Here is a 19,953-nt window from a genome sequence, read left to right as displayed (position 1 = left end):
GTACGATGTCCTAGTGGCATCCAGATTGATACGTCCCAGTGATCTATTGGTGTTCGATTGATCATTCGAAGCGGTGACAAACGCTTTTACGTAAGCGGTCGGCTTTAACCGGCCGGTCTGTCGTGGAAATGTCGACTTCGTGTTGATATTTATAAATTTCCTGGTGAAATGTACTAGTTTTAAGCTACAATGAAAACTGGGACACTTGTTTATGTAGGAACTTTGGTTTAACAATGGCCAGCACATTACGGCAGATTACAAAACAGCAATTTGTGTTTGTTTAGTAACTTTTTTATAGTTCAAAGGTAGTAAAGAAACATATGGACCGCCTGATATTTGGTTAGCATTATTACCAATGAAAACCTAGGACACAAGAACTTATAATACGCTGCCGCTTTTAAAAGAGGGTCCTTTTATTACCGATCATTAAAGATCTGTCTTTTAAAGATTTGTAAACAGTATTAAATGCTAAGACTATGCATCTACCACCTAGAATCTTGACATATAATGCGATTGTAACAGGCCGATGTCTGTACATTATAAACATTGAAGAAAGTCTTATATGTGCGGGTCTTCATTAGAACAATAAAGCGTAAAACAACAGTTTTTAAAAAAAAATGTATGCCTTGTATGTTTGTGCGCGCATCACGCAAAACTACTACATGGCATTGAATGCAGTTTTCACCGATGTATTACTAAGAGTCGAATCTTAAATATAATTTCCATTATATCCCACAAGAATATAAAGCCGGACTTTTTATCCCAGGAAACCTTTTTTCACGCGTCCTCAGCCGCGAGCAATATCTAAACTGGCTAATCTAGACCAAAATTATAATACTAATTTCGAAACATATTAAATCAAGATAATGACGTCCGCACAAACATAATCGGACGAAACCTAGTTCTAGTAATGATGTATCTGGGCTATATAGAACCACTACAATTATTTTGTAGTTAGAATGGCCTATAATCAATCAAGTGAGCATATTTTCATTACATTACCGTGATTAGTATCGTATAGCTTCGAGAAATTAAGAAGTGGCTGGACGAGGCCCTAAGATACGTTTGACATACATACATAGTATCACGTCTCTGTCCCATAGGGGTAGGCAGAGATTATGGATTGTCACTTTGGACGATTCTGGCTGATCAATCTTTTCATGCATTCTCGCCGGTTCAGGGTACTTTTGTTATGTCTGACATAGGTATTATTATACTTGGTAGATTACTCGAACGGGAGAATCCACCTGGATTGGTGCCACCATGTCTATTTATGCTGTCAAGCAAAAATAATCAATATATATACTAGCTTTGATAAACGCTGCCCGCGGGAAAAAGTTTTCCCGGTATAAAAATCTCGGGATAGAAAGTAGCCTATAAGCACTCAGGAATAATGTAGCTTCCTATTAGTGTAATAAAATTCGAAATCGGTTTAGTAGATTCTGAGATTGGCGCGTTCAAACAAATAAACTCTTCAAATTTATATAATAAATACTATAAAGTATAGATAAGTCCAAAGAAAAATATGGAAAAAACCACAATAAACCTAACTAGTTCGACATGTATTATACAAATGAAATAATCGAAATTTCTAATAGGTACGTATACTGTACGTACTGCTTAAAATTAACTATTGTTAGTCCAAAGTTTTGGGTTTTACACGTAAAACATTTAAGTAGCCAAACACTATTGTTTTAAAGTCAAAGGAAGGATATCGAATCGATTTACATAATTAACATTTAAATTTTAAAAACTTATGCAAATGCAACGTCCATTGAATGCAGCTGTCTATGTTTTTGTCGAATTCCGTAACAAAACACGTCTACAAATTATTTAAAACACAGTTTTTTTTATAAACATGCTCTTTCAAAATGTCACCTCATGTATTTAAATCGTGGAAGTAGAAAATATGCGTGATACAAAATAATTCCATGATTTAAATCAAATGAGAATTCGACGGCGGCTTCTTATTATTAACCGACTTCAAAAAAGGAGAAGGTTCTCAATTCGACTGTATGTTTTTTTTATTATTATATATACATTCTTATTATTTAGCATTTACTAAATAGTTGCGTAGTTGAGCTAATTTTATTGCTACTTTTATTAACATTAAGCTCATGGTTTTAAGTAAAGTTGGGCTAAGGTGCAACAAATCTCCACATTTCACCAAGGCTCACTCCAATGATATGATAGAAAACAGCATTAGATAACCACTAATCCTAGGCTTCTTAATTTGATTTTTCGGGTCGAAACTCTTGCGCAAATTTTACCATTACATACTTCAATGAAACATGTATCAATAAACAAGTGTTTCTTAAAATAGATATACCTACATAACGAAAATGTTTTACTAAATATTGTTGCAACATTTTGTATCTCATCAGTTTTTTTGTTTGTCCTAATACGTTTATTATATTTTTTTTAATGCTTTGAATGACGAGACGAGCTTGCCGTGCGCCTGATGGTAAGCGATACAACCGCCCATAAAACGTAGAAACACCATCCAATGCCTTGAATTACAAAGTATTGTTTGGTATTGTATTGCGCTTGCCATCCTGAGACATGAGATGTTAAGTCTTATTATCTGAAGTAGATACACTGACTAGTGGCTATAATACACTGCTTTTCATATATTATTTGATAGGACAAAACTCAAAGGTAATTTTTAAATAACAATCCATTTTCCGTCCGTCTTTCCACAATGCAATACGTCAAACACATTTTTAGGCGTCATTACAAGGCCTTGTACCTTAATCCATCAAATTACAAGCCGACCATCACGTAATGTCCCACGCCTCCGAGCATGCCTTTCAATAAAGCTGTACCGCATTGATCGCACGTAATTATAGTACCGAGCGCGGATTTGCTTGAAGCGAATTTGCGCTGCGATTCGGTAGAGTTATGGCGGTGGCTTTTGTTGGTTTATCCATTGATTTCTATTGTAATTTGAATTGTGCATATGCATATTCTGATGTGGAAACTTCTATAAAGGTTTTCTTTCATGTCATCGCCTGATTTGTCCCGAAGTTTTAAGAAGAATGGGAAAGATACATGAACAGAACATGGTCGACAACTGATGCCCAATATATCTATGTTCCAAAGTTTTTTACATTAAAGTATATTTAATAAAATAACCAGAGCCCAAATAGATTTTTTGGGTGTCCGCTTCCTTACACACACCTCTTTCCCGAACTAAAGGTATGAAATTAAAAAAAAAGCTCCGTTCTTAGTGGTCTTAAACAATTTTATTCATAAAATTCGAAATTTATAACTCATTGTTCGTCAAAAGCATAATCGATGGAAAACACCATCCCTTTAACAACAGCTTATAAACAGACGCGAAGACTGTAATTTATGTTTAATTCGCCACAAAAGGCGTAAAACCGATGCTCGCACTAATAATGGGTGTATTTTACTAACGTACGGACGGATAAACGCGATTAATTAGCATTAAACGTTCAACGTGATTTTATTACGAAACATAAACCGAAACGTATATTATTTCTCATAAATGCGTATATAACATGTGTTTTCCAAACATTGTTCTAAAGTTTTATTTGTTTTTAGACTAGGCGTTGCGAGCTGTTTCGCTCGCGTGGAAACCCTTTGCAACTACAAAACTCCCTAATACATCGTACGCCAGTGGCTGTTTAAAAAAAAAAAAAAACAGATTAAAAAATTCCACTATTACTCATGAGTGCAAGTTACCAGTAAGTACGTTTATGTGTTATAACTATGTCTATGTGTTAATCCAGGACATGGTCTACCAGTGTGTAAAATTTCATCCAAATCCGTTCAAGTCGTTCCTGTGTTTACTTCTACAACACCCACAAACTTTAGGATTAAGTACTCTAAAGTACTGGGAATGCATAAGGAAACTTTAAAGTAGGTATGTCAGAACGTGATAAGAGGAAATCCATAAGAAAAAAAGAAAAGAAAAAAGAACATAGAATCCTAGACATCCTAACATAGAATCTTACATAGAATCCCAAGGGCACACACCTCTGACTTTTCTAAAAATCATGTGTGTATTCTTTGTGAATTTATCGTTCGCTTTAACGGTGAAGGAAAACATCGTGAGGAAACCTGCACATCTGAGAAGTTAAAAGTAATCCCTCTTAGTAGTAGAGGAGGCCCGTGCTCAGCAGTGGGCAAGTATATAATACAGGGCTTATATTATTATATATTATTATACATAGAATCTATCATTAGAACGATTTGCAGACCACATTCATGCCTATTAGTACCTTTATGTTGTGTCTGGGTTCCCTTTTGGAAAAATTCACCTTCCGCCACTGTTATCTGCCTATTCCAACACATCAACTGTTTAACACCTCATCAACCAATCAAATCCGTGGGGACGAACTACGTATCAAATAGCGGAACCTCGATCCTCCCTCACCCTATGAGAGACACGAACTTAACCCCCTTTTTTGTGTATACAAATAAAAACGCATTTGTGAAACATTGGGAAAAAAAAACAATCAAATCCAGCCTAAGCCAAAACAACACACATCCCTCATAAACCAAATCAAATCCCACACGAACTAGAACTCACGAGTGCAAGACGTAAATCCAAGACAGGGGTAAATAACAATTTCACGAAACACACAATATTTGCCACAATACATTATTAATTTGAAAGTGGGATGACAGTTGGACATGATAGGCCCGGTAGAGGCGTGTCTGAGCCGCGTCTGGTGGACAAGGCAACACTCGGTGGAATAGAGTTCGCACGATTGTATCGATATTTTCGACTGCGATAACCGAGATTTATGGGTTATCGTGAAATGAAGGACGACAATATCGATACTTTTCATTTCATGAAGCGATAATTGTGGATCTGAATATCGATAAACTGATTTTAATGAAAATAGCTAAATGTTTAGGTTAGTTGCATAGAACGTAACTTGTTATACAGCAATAGAAATCAAAATAAAAAATACTTTTTAAATAAATGTCGAGTATCGTGATAAAAAAATACATAGGAAAGAAACAGACCCATATTATATATGTAGACTCTTGGACATATTTTGGTTACAGCATCAATCATTAATTTAATTGAAGGCAGTCCCGTCGAGATATGACTATCTGACTGAAACAATCAAAGTAGTTTTCGCTTTGCTGTTAAATTTCATAGTCAATAAAACTGACAATGACCTTACGAATTATATCATATTTAGGAACCGTTGTAGTCATTTTTATCGTTTGCTTGCAAAAATAGAAAAACTACTGATTTGATCGCCCATATTCAAGAACCATTGTAATCATTTTTATTCACTTTTAGTTGCTTGCAAAATTTTAAATCACTGATTTAATCTCTTAAATAAATTATCATAGAAGTATCGAATATCGACTAAGCCGTACACTAGCCGTGGGAACTGAGTACCGCAAGTCGCAACAAAACATTACGAAACGTGCACGTATTTGTTCGAACGTCTGGCTTTTATGTTGGCAACGGTGCGTGTCACATACAAATAGTTAAATTCAGTATTAAAATTTATATATTGTGATTGCGTACATAACTGACATAAAATGATCATCATGCATAGTTAGAATCGGAACTTGGAACGGTGTTCTAATATTTTGTGGACTTTCAATGGATGACTAAGGAATATCGCGTCAAATGTATGACAGCGCTCCGAGGTCCTGGCTTCGAATCCCGGGTCGGGCAAAGTGAAATTTGGGTTTTTCTGCTCAGTATCAGCCCGGAGTCTGGAATTTATGTCCGATATGGCGATAGGCACGCCTCCTATCACATCAAGCGACAGAACACACTTGGCGAAAAGTGGGTGCCCTGGTGCGCCTCTGCATACCCCTTCGGGGATAAATGCGTGACGTTGTGTGTGTGTGTGTGTGTGTGTGTGTGTGTGTGCGCGCGTCAAATGTCTGTCATCGCCTTGTTGAAAGCGTCACTGCATGCGAGTCACTGACGATTTCGGTAGCTCGTTGATAAATGTGTGGGTTTGGCGGATGAAAGTCTAACAAACAAATTCAGGAAGTAATGCTTACATGCGTATATAAATATTTGAAAAAACTCAACTACTACCAGAAATAACTCTTACATGCGTATAAGCATATATGCAAAAACTCTAATACTATGACACGATTTGACGAACTTATTTGTCTCAAATGCGTTGGGTAGCTAACAAGTCCGTCACCACGCGCAACGTAATCCTTTAAAAAAATTCAAGTACCAAATTCAACGTTTTTTTCAAAGATGCAGTTTAAACTTCTCATATAAAAACTATAAAAAGAATGAAATAATGAAGGCATTCAAGTAATGCACAAACACATAACTTCTGAATAAATTTAAACAAGGCCGCGCAGTTCAGACGCTGAATGTTTAGAGAACTATGCTCGGCATTCGATAATTCTCGTCAAGTGCCAAGGACATAGAAATTATTGCCAACAGTCTCTGTTTAATAGTATATTTTTATTTACTTATTTATTTTTGTATTTTAGAACAAGGCTTTTATCTCATTAATCGAGAACATTAAATATATAACATAGATTAGATTGGCGCGAAAAATGATTCCAAATTTCAGAATGACACGAAGCGAGCCTTCATTTTGAGACCATCGCTAAGTCCTTAGACGATGCGACTGATGACGATGACTTTATCTAATGGGCAATTCCTATAATCTTAACCTTTATCGCCCGGTCCATGGCGAAAATGTCAACATACTTTATATTGATTGGTCAATGTGCATGCGCGGTTGAAGATTTATTTTGATTGATTTATTTTTACTATTAGCGCGTAGTGAGCAATTGAAACAGTCTATAATATCAGCCTTTAAAGACACATGTTATCAAACTTGTAAAACTTTGAGATAGTCCACTATACTCTATGTCTACATATATATTATTTTTTTCATAAACTTAAACAGCCAAAACGAAATTACCGCAATTCCCATACAAATCCGTGGACAGGTGTACATAACACAAACATCAAACCCCATGTACTACGCGCGACCACGTCGATAAATCAGCGATGCCATCGTGCACCGATCAACATCCTGCCACGCTAAGGAAACACACAAACAGCCTGTCGACTCGTGAGAACATGCCCCGACGTAGGGCTGCCATATGAGATATTATTTACCTTTAGGTTTTCGAAGGCTTAAAAATGTCCAGAGATGACATCGTGCAACGATCACCATCGTACTGCCACGTTAAGGAAACATAGAAACAGTCTGTCGACTCATGCGAACATGTCTCGTGGTAGGGTTGCCAAAGATTTCTTTTTTAATATTTTCTTAAATCTGTAGAATTCCAATGAGCTTTACACAAACAGCAGTTACAGTGTTCAACATGATCAAAGCCAGAAACAAAAGGAGTAACATGAAATTATAAAAAAAAAACAATCTAAAAAAATTCCTATGTTTTCGGGTCGGCCTTAACTTGTATACGACTGTTTACATCAAATGGAAAACAAGAAACATTGTTTCAAATTACATTGTAATACATTTGACAATTCAGCTACTTCTTACATCAATGACATCAATTTCCCAACAAATCCACCAACAAACAACCCTAACGAAACGGTGGGCACACATTCCCGCGCGCCGGCGAGCTTTTTACATTTAGTTGGCAAAGTTTTACTGCCTAGTGCCGACGATCAAGAATGTATAATTAAAGCGAACAACGTTTCGCGTTATTTATTTGACACTAAACACGCTATTGTGTGCTCGATTTCAGTGCCATTCTGTTTTGTATCGTTTGACCTGTACCGTACCCTTGTTTAATTGATTTTATACTTTAAGTCAAGCTTTAATTTCTACTTAATAGTTAAACAGTTACATAAATACGTGTGTTTTCGAGACTAGAGTTTGCAAGGTTACTAAATGAGTGTGGTGCTGGCGATCTATGCAAATCATTTTGAGAGCATGCTATCAAACGAGCAAGTGGGACAACTGGATAGACGATCACCTCCCATAGTGCCAGACGAATTGTTCATTTCTCACATTAGAGATAAAGTTTATAATAGGTTATATGATAGAATAGATTGGATTCTAAGTAACCTGATGAAACGAAATAACAGAGCTGTTACTGTGCCAAAGAGTGGCACAATCCTGAAACACAATGACAGATCTGATTAAAATGGCTTCCATTTTCATCATACGTCGTTAACTCACGTAATAACCGCAATGTAAGTTCTAATACCTTTTTACTTGTTTTAAATTCAATTCGTTTTACCGATATACAATTCTTGCCATCGTTTGCCAGGGTTTATGTATCCTATTTGCCCTACATTAAATTCATTGCGTGTAGCGTCGCGCGATGTTTTTCAGTTCTATGGTGATGCCACACGCGAGCGCTTTTCTTATCTAAACCCATAGACTTTAAACAGAATAGTTACGGATCGGAAATTACGACCAAATTAGTGCTCCAAAAGTTATTAGCAATTGGTAGTAAATCGTTGTCTTATTTGAAATGTGCGTGCAACAAGATGTCACAGTTAATATATTTACAAAAAATGTGCTAATATGGGCATTAAAGATATAAATCATGATATGACAAAAATATAAAGTATAATTACATTGGTGTTTTGCTATTATACGGTAGATTGAATAACCATCGCATGAGGGCAAATTTTGTATAACAGTCTGGCCAATTTCCCATCTATATGTATATAATTTTAGAACTCTTTGTGTAAACCTAATATTTTAAGAGCTTTTGTCGTATAATTTAGTCCCATTATTACTAAACTTCAGTTTGACATTCTTTCTTCCTCATATATTTCGTAACATAATAAATCATGTAGTCAGGGGCCTTATTCTCTATCCCGCACGTTATTTTAACAGTGCGTAACAAGCACGTAACACAACGCATCATGTTTAGGACTATAGAGATTTAGCTTACAGAATACCATTCCACGCACATTTCTCGAAGATAACATGACACGGCCGCGGTACGCGTTTACACTATCATACAGAATACGGGCCCAGAGCACGGTCTTATTTATTTCATAAATATTTTTTACGAATCCATTCCTTTATATTCTTCGCATCTGCTAGGTATTTTATCCAAAAATATTTAATTTATATAGGACACGGCAAATCTACGATTTTATACGTGTAGATCTATCACCAAGTTCTCTGCCCTAGACTCTAAGTAAATGAAACCAACCATATCTCCAGACATCAATGCACTAAATCTCCCAAAAAAATCCGAACGATCTATCCCGGAATGCATAACAGAGTAATTACGAATGGTTTCGAGTCGACGGTCCGTCGACCGCGGCGCGGTTCACTTTCGCCGCTGCATGCCAACGGATTCGATTGAGTTTCCATTTGTTACTCGTTACCATCATTACCGGTTAAGCTAATCCAGGGTTGCCTCCTGAGAATATTTGAAGTATTTTACTGGCCTTAAGTAGTGCAAAAGTCTCAATCCATGATTATTGGATTTGGACCTAAACCCACCACGTTATAATACGAGTTGTTGAATTAGTAAATCGTTAAATGGTACACCACGTGACGTTTAAATTAATTTAAATACTAAAGATGTCGGTAGGACCACATGGCTTATATATATTTATTATACTAAAGTGTTTTTTGGTATAAACACTTAACAGTAATTCCAGACACGCTCATTTTGTTGTAACAAACTATTCTATCGTCCATGTGGTAACCCTAATAATGTAATAATCACAATTGATGACACATACTTCATCGATATCCGTTTGATATCTTAATGTTAGCGAAGCGGTAGTCAAATAAACCAGTTAAGAGCTTAATCGATTACCAAGTAATCATGGGAGATCAAAATGACTCCGGAATTTACGACTAGTATACAGCATTTATTTAAATTAAGTATAATTTGTTGTAAATTACATATTTCAAAATTCTAAATAGATATGATATCGATAAACCTTCATCAATTATGAACCAATCATAAAATAGCGTATTAAACATTATAAATTGACTTAATAAATAGCTGTCAACGTAAATAAATTAATCTAAAGAAATTGTATTTTAATGGCACAATTATAATTTGATTAACAACATATATATTTTTGTTTTAATTTGAACATAAATAATCAAGTCATTAATCACATCGCAATTGATATATTGATACAGATATGAACATAATGACGGAATAAAAAAAGTTAAATATTTGTTAATCAATTTGATTCCTCATTAATTGCTGTCACAATTTGCGGACATGAAAGTTCATGTTTAATTTTAATGCGCTCATTATAATTTTGGACATAACCTATTCTTTAAATTAGGCAGAACAATTTTTTTCACTGCAATGTGTTCTTTAAGTTAAGCCCTTTTAAGTCCTAGTTAAAAATAACATTTCCTTATAAGTTGTTTGTCTGTCAGTGGCGAAAGCTTTTCCAAAAGCAAACCCAATACAACTTATAGGTACTAATAATACACATAAATGCTCTCTGTAAATTATTCTAATGATAATAATTAGACTTTATATAACTTACAAAAGGGAAGCCGACAGGAATCGAGTTCTATGGACCCTTCACCTCACCGATAAAACGGTGAAGCCATTTTGGTTTAAAGAAGAAGAAGACTGCCTCTCTTGTCTATTGCCTTTCGCCTATTAGGTCTAAGTCGTGTATTTAGGCCTCACGTTATGGTACACCACTCCCTACGCTACCTGTCAACCTTTATTACTTGAAAACAATAGCCGTCACACCATTCGTGACTACCTACATTCCTTACAAAAAGATTGGAGGTAACTATATGTATCCATCCAAAGCAGATTAAACAAATTCAATTCACAAAGATTCCCATACATCAAAACATAACTATTTATTCAAAGGCATAACAGTAATATTAGACAAGTTATCAATTACGTACAACAGTTGAGCGCATACCAAAATTGGCACAAGACAATTCCTTCAGAACCTATTAAGAGCCATTAAATAACCTTCGCGTAACCTTTTCATCTACCGAAACCATTTAAGTTCTATTTGATGTCAATTCACAATGCGACGTGACGATGCCGATACGTTATTGTGTGGTATAAATATTAATTCGTTAATTATTATTCTTTATTTTGAAAGTTATTTTTTACATTTTTATATATTTATAAACCATTAATGCATATGAAAACAAACTAAATAATAATCACCCTCGATGGCGAAACTTAAAACCCATGCGAACGGTGGTTACGGATTCCAAGTGAGGAATCTCTTCACAGTTAATATTATTCTTACTGTAATAAACGTGAAAGTTTGTGAAGATACTTAAATATCTGTTAGAAATAAACGTTTCAACCGCTAAATGAATTTGTATACATTTAACAAGATATAGGCAGAGTCCTGGGTAAACGTATGTTACTATGCCTTTTATCCTAGAAGAATGCATTTAAATATGTATAAACATGGCATCAAATATTTGTATAAAACGTAAACAGCACTTAAAAATTACTGAATGTTAATTTAATTTACATAACCTATATCCATGGTTAATAAAAATCATTTCAACCACAAAATAAACAATGCACATCAGCAACCTCAATACCAATCTAAACCCCAAACCGTGACTCCATCAAAACCTAAATCATTATAAACTGCAAGCAGTAATTATCGGTCGTTGCCGAACGTACCCGCCCCGTCCCGTGTGAATGCACCTTTCCAGCCTTCACTGGTTGTCTCATTATTCCGAGCTATTGTGCCGTTTAGGTTTCGTCCCAGGCTGGCCCGCCTGAATAGAAGATGGGTTGTACAGATACCTTAATTGACGAGAGCTTGAGTTCCCGAAACCTTAGAGCGCTGCATAATAATGGCGCATAATCCCTTATCGAGAGCCTATGGTTAAGGGGTCGACTTCAGTATTGTATTTGTTTTTTTTTTATCTGATATTAAGTTATTGCGTGTTTTAATTGTAAAGGTTTTTATTTAGAGCATTTTAGTCCGCCCACATGTAGAACTTAAATTAATTGTGTTAGAAAATTTATCAGAAAATAATATAAACGATCAAGGACAAGAGACTATGCATCCAGGTTCTCGATATTCTTGTATTATCACTATTTAGTACATTCTATTATTGCGACTCTCTAATTAATAAAGCACAGGTCCCGCCAGAGTTCAAACTAACTAAAAAGCGTATCAACATTTTAAGTAATCATATTGTTTTACTAGACAAAATCATCAGACCAAATTTTTCTTCTTTACTCCTTCCCACTTTATATGGGGTCAGCTCTCCTAATATATCTGCGCCAAGCTGTTCTGTCTTATCTTCGGACCTAACAGGACTCCATAAAGTCTAAAATCACCTGGCTGTAGTCCCAGAAGCAACCACAAATCCTATAAAAATCCGACCTATTCCGACTAAACTGCCATCGCCTTAACACGAAAGTCTTGCAGGCTGCAGTTAATAGCGGCCAGCTCACAATACGTTAATTAAATCGTCTAGTATCGAGCCGAGTCGCGGGCGTGCATCTAGCTAACGGACCGGCCACTATACTGTATACGACACGCTGGATTGTTCACAAGACGATTATTTACAATGTGCTGATAATTTTAAAAGCGCCATGGTGTTTACTTAAACGCTTGCACATTTTGTTGTATAAGAACTGAGAATGTAAAAATCAAAATGTAATGACAAAAATGGAATTTATTCGGTAGGAAATAAGAAAAGCACAAACATAATTTATGAAGTGTGAAAATGCTGCTCCTAAGGATTGGTTCGGATTAGCGAAGTAGTCGGTTTAAACGCGTGCAGTTACAAGTTCGAACCGTACACAAAATAAATGTCTCAATGCTCCGTCAATATATTGATTTCTGATCTAAATGTTGCAGAACCCCTAACTCATTTCATCAGCTTACTAAGCCAGACAGATACGACAAAAGAACACAGCACATTGACTAAATAAATCATTTATGATCACACTTATGAGTATCAAGTAATGTGCATAATTTATTTGATATTGAATTAATCACAACACGTAACTCCAGTTTCCACTATCAATCAGTCTGAACGCGACGCGGCTACTTGGCTTCCGCAACTTGCAAGCCTTTATCTCCGACCACCTTAATTGGCAACTTAATGTCACACTCAACCACTTGTTAGCTTAACTATGCATTTAGTAAACACCACATTAGCGAAGTATACATATTTACATGGACAAGGAATCGCCTGGCGTAGTTGTCTGTTGCTTTTAAGTTTTATTTTAATAAAATTAAGATGCAAAACAGATTACAATAAAAATTAAAGCTAATTATAAAATATATAAGCATAAAAACTAGATTGTATCCCTAAACATTACGCCCTTATACTAGTTAATTACTTAAACAATTACATAGTTAATTTTGAACAACTGAATCTTTGATTTCAAGTCAAATAATTTATTGTTTAAAATTACATACTAATTTGTATGCAAGAAAACCAGTTGCTGTTCTTTACAAAACTAGTAAACAATACAAGAAAATTACATTGAAAGTATACATTCCGTTTCATCATGTGCTGTTGTTAGGATATATTATATATCCGCCCGGATAGCGGACACCGTACACGAGTTGTTAAACCCACCACAGTGACGCACGTAAGTGTCGCATTCCGGACTCAGCCTGTGAATATCCGGGTCCAACAGGTCGGCATAAAGACATAATTGTGTCGACTGCCGAAGGGTAATCATCTCTCGTCAGTCAACATTCTATCAGACCCCACTCCACTTACCATCAGCTGCAGTGAAGTCACTCTGCCATGCACATATCAAAAATCCGAAGCAGCTCGTAAATTCAATTCAGAGCTAACAAATTCCCCTAACTTTTCCTCAATACGAATGCATTCACTCAATTACTTGAGTTACTTAGCATTCATAAGCAAATATTAATAGTTAGCAAACGAAGAAACCAGACTCAACTAACGAATGCTGATAAATATAGCAGATCAGTTATGCCGATAAATGTACTGAAATTAAACAAGTTTCCTGCAATCTAATACACGTCCGCGCTTATAATTGAATATAGCCACGTGGAAAATTATTATTCACCGCGTGTACACCGGTTCTAAATTACATTTCAACATTAAATGCATAAAACATTTCGTTCTTGATAATTACAAATGTATATATTGTATATAACATAATATTATCAATGATTTCGGAACGCAAGATACTGTACATTGTATAATCTTTAATTTACTTCCTAAAATATTAAACTTAGCATCATTTGTAATTCATTTGTAATTAGGGTAAGTTTTTGCTCAGCAGCTGGAGTTTTAAGACTGCGATAAAGGCAATATGTAAATGTATCAACGAAAAATCAGACAAGAATGTCTAAAGAGTAACCAAAAATTACGCGACAGAACACCCGTTCATTCTTTAACGAAATAGAGCAAGATGGCGTTATATCAATAGATACGTGTAATCACTATTTTATCCTGAATAATCTACATTCTACAGGATCTTTCCTTTAAGGACCCGTGAGTTTCCTATATCATGTTTACTGGTGGTAGGTCTCTCATGTGAGAGTCCAGGGTAGGTACCACCGCAACGTCTATTTCTGCCGCCAAGTACAAGTATGTAGTCACTGTGGTGTTTCGGTTTGAAGGACATTGTAGCAAGTGTAACTATAAGACATAATAAGATTTCTCATATTATCAGGATGGCGAGCGCAATGAAATACTAAACAATACTTTGTATTTCAAGGTGTTGGATGGTGCTTATACTGTTTACAGGCGGACATACCGCTTACCATCAGGTGAACGACAAGCTCATTCATTCAAAGCAATAAAAAAACATTTCAATTACGCAAGCGAATCTAAGATCAAAAACTAGTAAAAACAATGAAGTCACCAACAGCTTCTCAACTGCATGCACAATATTAATTAAACCAATTAATTATAATGCGATGCCCTCCACCTACACCCTAAACAGATTTTATTCAAGACTAAGGCGCCATAATACATTCACGGGTCAACGCTATTGTTCTTCATAATTGCTCTAATGTTGCTAATTTCCTCGATATTAAGGCGTGTTCAAACTGAAGAATGGTGTTTGGAATAAAACGCAATAAACTTGTTCGAGAAAGTTCGCGCGGAAGTGAGAAATCGTCATTGCACTCAAAAAGCTGTTAGTTATTGCCAAATTTACAATCGAAAGTGAAAATACTTAGAAATATTATTTATTATATTATATATAGCTTTTGCACGTGGCTCCGCCCGCGTGAAACTTTTACGGGATAAAAGGCACTCAGAAGTAATGTACCTATTGGTAATATAATTTTCAAAATATTATTAGTATTCTAGAGATTAGCCCCTACAATGCTACAAAATTTTCCTCATAATATTATTATGTAAAACCTTTTCCTATTCTAAACATTATATCTTGAATACTTACATAAATATGAATAGCCATAAATTATTAACTTCATAAGTCATCCTTTAATTATGAACAAATAAAATTTACATTTGCGTTTACTGTTTATTATCATTGAAGTTAGCTATTATAATACTAAACAAACATACCAGAACGTTAAATCATAAAAACCCAACTCCGAGTAGAGCCCTTTCAAATCATTTCATCGTAATACATAATTTAAAATTAATAACGTACCACATAATATAACAAATTAACAAACAGCCATAATTTTAGCTACACATTTGTATTAATATTAAATCAGAACAATAATCGCGTGGTTAGAAATGCAAATGAACAATTGCCGAGATTTGAACCCGTAATCACTGACATGCGTTCACCGTTAGCACTTGAGTAATGATAATCACCTATTAACCAACAGGTGCGTACTCAGTACTCTTTATGGGGACTTTGGGTCCCAGTACCATCGGTTTGTGGCTTAATTGTTAATATTCAAAATTTCGCTAAGAGTCGAGGGTTGATAGAGTCAAGTAGCGTGTTATAATTTATGTGACAGTAAACATTTTAACATTTTGGTATACTTTTGTATTTCGGTATTTGGTAAAGTCGAATTTTCTGAGACAATCTTCACAGACTTGAATACTTCTTTCATAGAGAAAAGTGGGAACCCTAGTTGCCACTTCTAGCTACTCCTTCGGGATTAACATGATTTGTATTTTGTTTGCTTTTTTAATAACTAAGTCACGGTCGACTTTAGGCAGATCGCCGGTCGTAAAAAATAAGATCAATCAGGTCTACAACCACCGAATCGCCGAATATCGCCGAATCTACTTCGGAGCGGAATTATAGTAAAGTGAACGTAAATTGTTGACCAGTCTTAGTTTTTAGACAGCAAAGCAACACACGTAACGTGTTAACAAGATGACACATTTCAATTAAAAATCATTCGCCGATCTGAATACGTATCTGCCAACGATTAAGTTGGTTCGTTTCGATGCCAAACAATGCAATTACATTCCGAGATATGTAGCAGACATGGCGAGATAAGCAATTCATGATGTTCCTGATAGCCAAGATTTAATGACTTGGGAGGCCTACAGATCAAGTCCTGCGAGATTCTCGTGGCATTTACTATGACTGGAAGACCTAATGAAACAGTATAAATGCAATTGTGAAAATGTTTGCATGATTGTTAGAAGTAAATGCATACATCGCTAAATGGATTTGATAGAATATGGAACAAAGATAGACATTTCCCTATTTAAAATTATTTATTTTTTTTGACAAAGAAAAGTACACAGTTTAAATTTCATTCCGAGAAAGTGTTTCCACACAACCACTAACAAAATCTACTCTTTATAACCTGGCCAGGAAAATAAAAAACCTGCTTGGTGTTTTAAAGCTAACGTTGTCAATACAAGAAATTAATTTCATATTAACACAACATGGCAAGATTTTTCATTCCCGTGGCCAGGCTAAAATAAAAAATCATTTCCTACCTATTTCTCACAGCAACAAGACACAACACACCACACATTCGCCACCGCCGGTGGTCCTCGTATCTAAGTCTATAAAGAAGGACGCAATTTTGCAGCAAACAAATCACCGACAGGCTATACGCATTACGCCCTAAAACGAAAGCCCTAAACAGAACATAAAGAGGACAAGATGGCACTTCACTTTATAGCCTTTAAACTTTTACCTGTTAACGTTAATAGTAAATTGGTTCTATTGCCGCGTACCGGATTAAATAAGCTACCAAGTAAAATTGTTTTACGATGCCAATAACTTTTGAGAGACTTACTTGACCAATAACTTTTGCCGTCTATTCGACTTATCATTCACGAATCATCCGTCTTAAGTTGGCTGCTTAATGTGCTCCCCCAAAACGGCACGTTTAACATATTTTTCCAAAAATAATATAAATTTCGTATAGATCTTCCAAGCTATCTATACGAAATTTATGAAACATATAGAGAAAAAAATTAAACATCATAATGCTATAATTCATTATCTTAACTTTGGTAGTATCACATTTCTTATAATGTAGAAAATGTGTTATTAATTTCGTACTAAAAATGCCACTTAAATTATTGATTCCGTTCGTGAACCTAAAGTATACATAATTTCAATATGCAACCAAAACAATTAAGTAGAAAATTTAATAAGGAATACTTTGGTAGTTTACAATTTTTAAAAACATAATATTCTAAAGAAATTTTTCGTAAATGTTTGCATATTCCCACCGCAAATCGTGCGCCGAAGATGTATGATACGAATGCTCAAGGCCGTTTGCTCGGGGTAGAGTCTTAATACACCTACGATTGTTAGTACTGCGACGTAGTATAGCTATATTCGTAAAGCGGCACAGGCATCTAATTTTAATTATAGCAAGTTTTATCTGGTAAAACGGTGGCAAGCTGTTACGTTGCCAGATATCCAAGAAATCACCTCGCGACAATCCATCGGACTGTTCGTGGACTATAGTCATCTTTACGATTAGATAAACTATCTGCTCATCTGACTTCTGCTACAAAAAAAGCCTAAAAAACTTACAATAAAACTTACCGTAATATCAACATAAAACCTTGAAATTCCAAAACACCATCAAATCCCGCAAGTAACTGCCAACTACCTCACAAATAGACATCACCACATAATCCGACTATCAAATGGAATCGCTAAGCAAATAGAGAATCATGTCAACAACCGGGATTTTATAGTTCGCGTAAACTTTCCACCTCATGAGCGCACATGTAGATGAAAGAGGTCGTAATCTCGCAATATACGGTAGCCATAACTATATGGTTAATGACTGTGATAGTTCACAACAGGTTCGAGTTGCTGGATACGTGGAAGCAAATCTATGTATCAATAAATGTACAGTGAACAGGAAAAGCTGAGAGCGAAATAGATTTTGAATGGGACAATAAGAGGACGATCGTAGATGAGGGAGGCATTTGGTGGTTCTCTCCAATTCTGACAATGCGGTGTTTTATTGCAACCATGTATCACGGCTCGAAGGTCACCGCAGAAGTTTATCAAGCATGGTGGCGTTAGATGATAGTAATACACTTGAGTTCATATAGTAAAAATACAACACTGGTCCAATGCATGTTGGTATCAGAATAGATTTTATGTCTGTTGCCAGGAATTCAGGTGAGATTAGCTTAGGTCTCAAAGATAGGTAGGTCATACAATAAAGAAAATTAAAAATTATTAAAAATCTTTCTAATATTATACATCTGTAAGTATTTTTGTAGTATGCACTACACAAGCTTGTACATACACAGAAGTACTCTGTTGGAGATTTATTTAGCGGAACAACTGACAGAGCTACAAGCAAAACTTATTGAAATAATAAACTTATTTTTTCTAAATAAAATCCTAAATCTCTATTCAAATCACTGCCCCTTAAGAGAACCAATAATGGACACATTTAATAACTATTACCTGCTAATTTCTCGCTGATATTTACTACGGCAAATATAATTTATGGCAAATGGAATTGCTGAAGTAATTTTCTTCTACATTAACAGTACCATTTTCAATTGGGTAATACTTGAGAAACATTTATAGTGTAATGAACTATTGAATTAGCAAAATCATCCTTTCTCTTTGAGAATACAACTTATAATCATGTTTTAATTCAACTTTCATTATATATTAAATGTTATAGTAACAATATAAATGTTATCTATAAATTATTGGTAATATAGCAACACATACATTTTAAATTTAAAAGTTATTACAGAACTTTCCAGTTAATACTGATTTTGAAAAATACTGATAAATATTTAACCTTTTAAATTAATGACTGCCTAATTGGTGTAGTTGTTTAGCAGTTAAACTGCTGTGCTAAGGTCTCAAGTTCGAACCCTGGGAGGGCAATGTGATATTGGGTTTTCTACTCAGTAGCAGCATGAGTCTGAAATTAGTATTATAATTAGTCCCCGCTATAGCAATAGGCTCGCCCACTATCACATCATAGGACAAAATACAAAGCAGAATGTGGATGCACCAGTTTTGTCTCTGTCTATCCCTTCATGAGATATAAGGTGTATATCCGTGTGTGTGAAATTAATATTTTAAGATAAAATATGATGATGGCTATAAGTTAGGAACAGCTGTATGTCTGCTTAAGTTTCTAAATTAATCAAGTTCCTATTCTAGAAAATTGTATATAAGAACCAACATACTTGTTGCCATAAGTCAAATTTTAAAACTACAATCTTTGGTTTAAAAAAAATTTATAAACAGAATTAGAACTTATGCCTGATACTAATCAGGATGATGCCATCATAATATGATGGAAATAAACTTGGCATGTTGTTACTACCAAAAAGCCAGGCAATCATTGTATTAATACCACTTCAATATTAGATTATATCATGCTAGCTTTTACATATGCCCCGGCCTATGTTAATGGCTATTGCCAACATAAAAATAGCATCCGTTATCCCTCAACAGTCACTGCTTATTCAATATACACCAAATGCGCTATTTAATGTGTAGGAACAAAATATTATTGCAAGTTTTCACCATGCAAAAGTTGATCCATGAAAAATTATTTACAAAATATATATACTTAATACTCTTAAGATATTTACTAGTGAGTTAAATGGAATGTAATTTTTTTTTTAACTTAATGTAGCAAGCAGT

At 35.1% G+C, this 19,953-nt stretch overlaps 1 protein-coding gene across 7 annotated transcripts in view; it reads right to left on the bottom strand.

The window, feature by feature from the left end:
• Positions 1-19,953, bottom strand: part of LOC115449030 (protein N-terminal asparagine amidohydrolase) — a 127,684-nt gene that overhangs the window by 107,216 nt on the left and 515 nt on the right. The window lies entirely within an intron of this gene.

Source organism: Manduca sexta, chromosome 15 (assembly GCF_014839805.1).
Source record: "Manduca sexta isolate Smith_Timp_Sample1 chromosome 15, JHU_Msex_v1.0, whole genome shotgun sequence".
NCBI classification, from domain to species: domain Eukaryota; kingdom Metazoa; phylum Arthropoda; class Insecta; order Lepidoptera; family Sphingidae; genus Manduca; species Manduca sexta.
This window is presented reverse-complemented; position numbering and strand designations above follow the sequence as displayed.